Source organism: Lygodium microphyllum, chromosome 16 (assembly GCF_053477565.2).
Source record: "Lygodium microphyllum isolate KBCC chromosome 16, Lygodium_microphyllum_v1.1.10, whole genome shotgun sequence".
Lineage (NCBI taxonomy): Eukaryota > Viridiplantae > Streptophyta > Polypodiopsida > Schizaeales > Lygodiaceae > Lygodium > Lygodium microphyllum.
Window position 1 is genome coordinate 132,804,355 of NC_141150.1, and position 7,808 is coordinate 132,812,162.

General features: G+C 39.9%; 1 pseudogene; it reads left to right on the forward strand.

Annotated features, from left to right (window-relative positions):
• Window positions 1-3,188, forward strand: part of LOC148023453 (ran-binding protein M homolog) — a 67,213-nt pseudogene extending 64,025 nt beyond the window's left edge.
• Window positions 3,189-7,808: the final 4,620 nt, after the last annotated feature.

Consider the following 7,808-nt stretch of genomic DNA (forward strand, 5'->3'; position numbering starts at 1 on the left):
AACTAACCAATTGATAACTAACTTACAATAACATTAGATAGGTTAGCAATATCAATTATTATTATTCTCTCACCACCCCCTCTCTCTTTCTCTCTCTCTAACTAACCTACCTAACCACTAACTAACTAAGCTACCATCTCTCTCCCCCCTCTCTCTCTCTCTCTCTCTCTCTCTCTCTCTCTCTCTCTCTCTCTCTCTCTCTCTCTCTCTCTCTCTCTCTCTCTCTCTCTCTCTCTCTCTCTCTCTCTCTCTCTCTCTCTCTGGCAGGGAAGGAGGAAACCCCACACAGACAGGTGCACACAAGAGAGACAGAGAGAGAGAGAGAGGGGGAGCATCAGAGAGGGCGTGAGAGATGACATCCAGGAGAGAGAGAATGATGACTCACTTGCCTCTACTCCCTTATGTGGGCCCTCTGTGTCTGCCTTTGCACACTACTACCTTTGTCTACTGTTGCCTTTGCCTATAGCTGCCTCTTAGTGAGTGCCAAAGAGACAAAGTGAGAGAGAGAGAGAGAGAGAGAGAGGGAGAGAGAGAGGAAGAAAGAGATCGCGTATGTTTTTGAATGCTCCCAATCATGAGCAATAATCACCACCTTTCTTGGTTTGGTTTGGGAGTCTGATTTGGGAGCTCCTTGGTGCTTCGACACCTCACGAACCTATAACTCAAATAATAAAGTAGTATAGATGAGTATTTGACTCTTTTACTTTGGTATTGGAGCTTAGGTTTAGATCCAGCTTGTAGGCGGTTTTTAAGCTTTAGATATGGTGTCTATAGTTAGGATAGGTAATTAGAGTTACAATCTTGGTTGCTGTGTCTAGTCTAACTAGGGAAGTCTTTTACGATTGATCATAGTTACATTTGGAGCCATTGAAAGCATTTCTTGGCAAGAATGGCAATGGTTTCATTGGTTTAGCAAGTTGTCATCAAATCTCGAGGCGTTTTGAAGACCTATTGGACAAAAGAAGGGCTACATATGAGGATAGAGACCACTAGAGGCACTTCTACTTTTTGAAATAGGGTTATCTTTCCTCTTTTCAAGCTTTCATAGAGTCTGTCTAGAAATCTTTTCTTCTCTCTTGAATCTTCATCTATTAGCAAACAAAAGATTGAAGAAGGAAAATGCTAACCTCTCAAGCTTGAGGTAGAGCACCATTTTGAACTGGAGTATCCATCTTTTGAGGCAAGAGCTGCCTCTGAAATTTCAGAGCTATAGACTTCATTATCAGCAAGCTTCTACTTCATTACTTCATCTCTACTCACTCTAATGATCAAATGGCATACTATTCAACACGATTGAGCCTGCTTTCATTGTACAAATTTCAGATTCTTCAGAATCCCTGCTTTCATTGTACAAATTTCAACTGCTACAGATTCTTTCCCAGAGATTCCATTTTTGCAAATTCTTTCCCTACTTGCATTGTACAAATTTCAACTACTGCAAAAGCATTGCACAAATTTCATTCAAACCTCCTTTATGGTTGAAAGGATTAATACAAGTAGCAGAGGAAGTAGACGATATTGAGCACAATATCGAGGCCTCTTTGTGCAAGCTTGCCAAGTGATTGAAGCAGAGTGGCTACTAAAGAAGATCTGAGCAACATAAGCTGCTAAGATTACCAGAGAGAGAGAGAAGACTTTGATATCAACTCAGAGACAAGACACAGGGGAAAGTCTAGGCTTCATCCATACTCAAAGAAGATAGAGAGAGAAGTGTAGTCCTTCATCCAGCACAGATCTCATCTCTTAAGCCCTGCATTTCGCATATCTTGATACTTCTTTTTTTCATCAATTACAGACCTTGTCCGTTAACCTTGAATGGCCTCTGCTCCATCCACGAAGGATCAGGATCCATTTGTAATTATCACGGAAAACGAGGGGAGTTGCTATTTGAAGATGGCAAGAAATGTACAGAGCCAGATCAACCATTGGATGAGTTCAAGGAGAAAGTTGAATGGCAGAAAAGTTATGCTGATACAGTGAAGGAGAAAGGGGCGCAAGACATTGAAGAAGACAAGCACAAAGATGTTAGAGATGGAGGAGAGAAGAATGCCTTCTTGTGATCAGAGAGAATGCACTGATCCACAGGATTGAGGAACAACCTCTTCTTCACGATTTGTAGGAAGCAGCAACAACTTCAACAGCAGAAGCAGCAGAAGCAACAGCTTTCATAGCATCCACCTAAACCCCAAGCATGGAGTATACCACACTGTAGATCTGCTACTATGATTTTGGCCTTGGGAATCAATCAAAAAAAAGGCCGCAGATCTGTCAATAAACTACGCAGTTCATCTTCCCTCTTCTCCTGTGAAACAAGATCCAAGAGATTGGAAATGAACTACTCTTTGACACAGAGAGCCTCGGAAGAAGTAGAAGGATTCTGAATAATTTGCAGCAATATCGAAATGGCATCGCTAGCTCAAAAGCAATTAGGTGATGCTCGAGACAGGGATCAACTACACACAACTTGTTTTTTGGCATCCCAAATCTGTTGATTAAGCTCTTGGTCAGTAAGAGCTCTGTACTGTTGTGAACCTTTCTGAAGTTCTCCGATGTTCAGAGATCAGACTTTGGACTGGGTCTACAGTGAGTGATAGCAACCTGATTGGCAGTTTCAGGGATTCTTCTGAACACAGTTATTTTGTGGCTTGCTTGTGCTACTGTGGGTGTTGGAATCAATTAAGCCTCACAAGAAATTTTCTTTATTACGAAAAATGGAAAACTCAGAGGAAGCCCCTGTAGGCAAAGATGTGAAATATGCATAGTATCCTACAGGTGTGCTACATAGCCTCAATGAAAGAGTGGAAGTTAACTGTGGACAACGTCCTTTTGGACGCTATGATACAAGAAGAACGTGCAAAGCAACCAAGGGCTATTGATAGTGTCATTTTATATTCAATCTGGAGGCTATGATAAAAAAAGAACGTGCAAAGCAACAAAGTGCTATTGATAGTGTTCACCTGCCACTTAGTGCAGGCATGCTTGCTCCATTATACATATCAAGACAAGATACACTTTTAGCATTTGATGCGGGAAGTGGGAGTATCATCCCTCTAGTCTCGAAACAAGAAAATGGTGATAAAACGGTGTATGAAGAGTGCTATGCATTGGATAAACGGAGAGCATTGAGGCATCTTATTAGGATTGGTGATATCGATGGAGTATTTTTTAAACTACAAGATCTATTATAGAGTGGAACTTGCAATACAAAGTTTTTGCTATTATAGAGTATTTGCTAATGTCGATGTTGATCGTACCAGCTCTTGAAAATAGAGAAGAATCATAGCAGCTCTTAATATTTGTCGACAATGTATCGTAGTAGCATGCAAGAGCAGCCTACCAAAAATGCCTCTGAACATATGTGACCGTGGATTCCCTGCCTTTGGCCAAACTGCCAAAGTGTCCCCTCATGTGAGCTTAGACTAGGAGCCAATCCCGCTCTCTGTCGAATAACGAACTCATCATAACCCTAGATGTCAATCCTAACTCTAGGATTTGAACCTGCCAGACTTTGGTTAGTGCGTTAGGGAAGCCCTCTTTGAAACCTATGCACTTGTATAGCTATATAGATGAGGTTCAGCTATCACATCTCACCACCCTCTCGCACTCCCTCGACAATGGAGAGTTGTGAGAGATGACCCCATCACATGTGCTAGCAACTGAGGAAGACTCACTATGAGAGTCATCATCAGTCGTCACCATCCACACCAACTTGTTTTTTAAAGCAGCTAATGTCCTGTAGTCCCTCTAGAGGTGTCCCTTCTTGCCACAAGAATAGCACTGAGACTTCTTCTTTGGCCATATGGCACCCCTCTTTGAAACTGGAACCTCTAAAGTACCAAGAGATAGCATCCTCACAGAAACCTGAAGTTGAACATAGCAATTCTCCAACATAACACTTGTAGATGAGTAAAGAATATTTGCATGCTGACCATTAGGAGAATATCCTAGAGGAGCCATAATGAGGGAGATACAGAGAAGATGAAGAAATACAAGGGATCTTTAGGGAGAAAAGTATATCAAAAATACAAACTCACAAGGATTGCACAAGTTCCAAGCAATAAAAAAGGCACATAGAGAAAAGATCAATAGTAAATAGAGGTAGTACATGAACCCTCTCTAAAGTTGAGCAGTATAGCACAAGTGAGAAGACAGACTAAAAATAACTTGAACCAGCCTGAAAGTACTATTTCCCAGCCCTGCACAGGAGCAAACATCCAAAAGGTAGGTGCTAATCAATAAAATGCAGGCAGCAGAGTAGACACCAAAACATAGATTTAGAAGTGTCAATATAACAAGTCCCCAACCCTGAAACAGGCCCAAAAAGCTAAAAACAAAAATGGTAGTCTACAAAATGTTGAGAAGACAGGTTGAAAATGATCGAAATATAGTCCCCCATGTTGTAAATCAATCATAACAGTCAGAATAAGTCCGATCAGCATACGAAAAGTCAAAACTCAAACCTAAAACAATGTAAAACATCAGCAGCACAACCAAGGATCCTACAATCTGATACCATGTCAAAAGGGGATGCAGTGATGGAAGCATGTGGAAAACTATTGTAATAGACTAATATACACAAGAGACAAAGAAAAGAGAGAGACACACTACAAAAGAAAAGAAAAGAACACTACACAAGGAACTCAAAAGCAAAGAGATACTCATGAAATGGAATCCATATACCAAGATATGAGAATGTATAGAACCAATGTGAGTCATTGGCTATGAAGGTATTGGCACCTACTCCTCTCCCTCCACCAAAACCAATCAAGTGATGAATGATTAATGAATTTGGAGGAGAAGCCTGAATAAATAGGCAAAAATAATTCCATGAGTCATTCAGGTTGGCCAGCAATAAATGCTAAAATGACCATCATAAAATGACAGTAAAAATGCATAAATAATCAGGATAATATCCTGATGCCCTAGCCCACTAAATCACATACATAGACTCAACCATGAACTAACATATCTGGTAACAAAAAGTTCATTGAGCTAGTGAAGGCTAGACCAATAAAAGCAACAGTTGCCTATGCTCAAATAGAGCTTACACAGTTTTATGAAGCAAGTCTTTATGAGAATCTCCTCTAGGACTATATTACTTTATTGTCTTATGAGCATCCTACTAAAATTTGAATAGGGTATTTGCTGAAACTAGGGCAAAGGGAAGCTATTACTTATGTAGTTAATGCATCAATTTTGATTACTGATCCATCGTCGATGTCTCCAAGAATTCTTGGTCAACTTTAGAAAAATTTACTTCAATAGTTTATTGCCTATTAGACAAAAAAAGTGGACTCTAAATAGTGACTTGACCAAAGACTACATATCTAACTAGAAATTCACAATCATAATATTGATATGGGTGACTCTAGTAAACATTCACCATTTGGAAAGCTATGTTTACTTGGAAAGGCAAAACTTACTTTCTGAAAGGGTGAAAATTCGTGACCATGTGAATTAGCTCAATCAATGTTGGAATACAATGCATCTCCATCATTTGCTAAAATACAGCACATGATTAGTTGCATCAGTATACCTAGTTCAATTGCTGGAATATAATGCATGATCAGTTGAATAAGTTCAATTAGTTGCTGAAATATAGTGATGTTGTACATTTACATAACTGTGAATGGTCTATAGACATGGATCCTCTAAGTCTTTCTGCAATGGCAGTAAAGTAGATTTTGATAGTACCAAGATAATAACTTACATCCAATAGATAGCAAATAATGTTGAACTACAAATGCAAACACAACTGTAATTAGACTTGGTGCTTAAGCTTTGCTTGACTTCTTATATCAATTGCCACGTGGAGCTAGGTGCTTCTGATTGATGAGGCCAGGAAGGAAAATGCCACCATCTTTTTATGCATTTGGAGCAACTATGCAGCAGGAACAACAAGTATACCATATAGACATGCAACATGCTTATCATGAAGATGAAGATTATGAAGCATATACAGGGCATGGACATCACCCTCATAATCAATAGTATTATGAGCAACAATCTTCTTGTCATGGGTATTATCGACAGTAGTATCACTATGATCCACACTTGTACTATGATCATGGGTACAATGAGCATTAGTATGCCCAACACCATGCACATGATAGTGATGTAAACTATTGAACAACATCATGCATATGATCGTGGGTACAACGAGCATTAGTATGCCCAGCACCATGCACACGATAGTGATGTAAACTATTGAACAACATCATGTACTATGATCGTGGGTACAACAAGCATTAGTATGCCCAGCACCATGCACATGATAGTGATGTAAACTATTGAACAACATCATGCATATGATGATCATGCTTACTCTCATGCGGAGCAGCATGCATATGACAGACACCAACATGCATATGATCATGATCATGGACATGGGCAACATTATGCTAGTGTGTATGGACATGGGTAGCATTATGCTAGTGTGTACAAGCATAGTCTTGGATATGGGCAACATTATGCTACTTGTTGGGGGTAAAGGCATATGTGCCTAGCCGCCCATGTATTAGTTACATTGACAATACCTGTACACTTGTTCAGTGCACGTGGTGAGCGCCTCCATCACTATCGCTTCATTCTTTATTCTTTTAGTGGCATTTGAATAAAGGGAAGGCCAGTCACACATTGTGCAAGTTAGAGTTCCCGTATTTTGTCTCTCTCTCTCTCTCTTGCTCTTGCTCCTTCCACCATAACTCTTGCTTATGCTCCGTGCTTCCACTTCACCCTTCAACTCATATCAGAGCCATTGCACCAGCATTGAGAAGCTCAACTCAACATCACTTTAACTTGTGGAGAGAAGCTTCAGCTCACAATTTCAATGGTAGCCATGGCTTCAACTTGATGTGGTGCATATCAACATCTCTCCCTTTCCAAGTTCATCAAGCTTATTGAGACCTCTTCCAAGAGCTCAATAACAATTATTTGGAGCTCTACAAGTGCCTTACCATAGGCCACATCATCAATTACAGGGCAGCACCTATCATGAATATCTACTACTCACTTGGCCATGCTTATTTGATGCCTATCCATAAGTGTGTAATGCTACCACATTAGTACATGATATACCTTTGATGTGAGATGACTTTGGGCTTATTAGAGCACTTTCTTTGCTTAGTTGGAGAGAAATCTATATATTTTTTAGCTAAAGCTTATTTTATCAGTGAAAGCACATGCTTATTGCTCCCCCATGCTTACCGATCATTTCGGGTGATGTACTGATGCTTATAGTTTATGTTACATGCTTGGTTATGCTTTCAGATTGCCTTTGAGTTGGGATTGGAGCTTTAAATCTTGACATTGATTTTCATTCACTATTATGTATGGCTATTTGATGCTCCAGTAATGAGAGCTTTCCCAGGCTACCTGGGTCAAATACTCCTAGATATATGCTACTTGGATCTTGGATATATGGATGTCTTTCACATGATGCTTTGAGCTTTTTTGCTCATTTGGTATTCAACTTTTGTTCCAATGGGAGCCATTTCTTGACATTTGGATATTACATTAAGCTTTTCGTTATGCACTACAGTGAGAACGTAGGACTTGATGACATGTACATGCTCTTGTCACGCTTTATATACATAGTTGATCCTTAGTGGGCTGATTTGACATTCCCCTTGGGCCAGCACCTATCTCTGTCACAATGTGATCAATGATGTATGCATCTTGGTTGGTTATGTATTGAGCCTCTGTTACATTGCTCAGTCCATTGCGCATGCAATTGGTCTATTTTGTTACCTGTGAGACCCACTTTATGCATGATGGTTATGCCTATAAGAGCCTTATCTTTGCTAGCA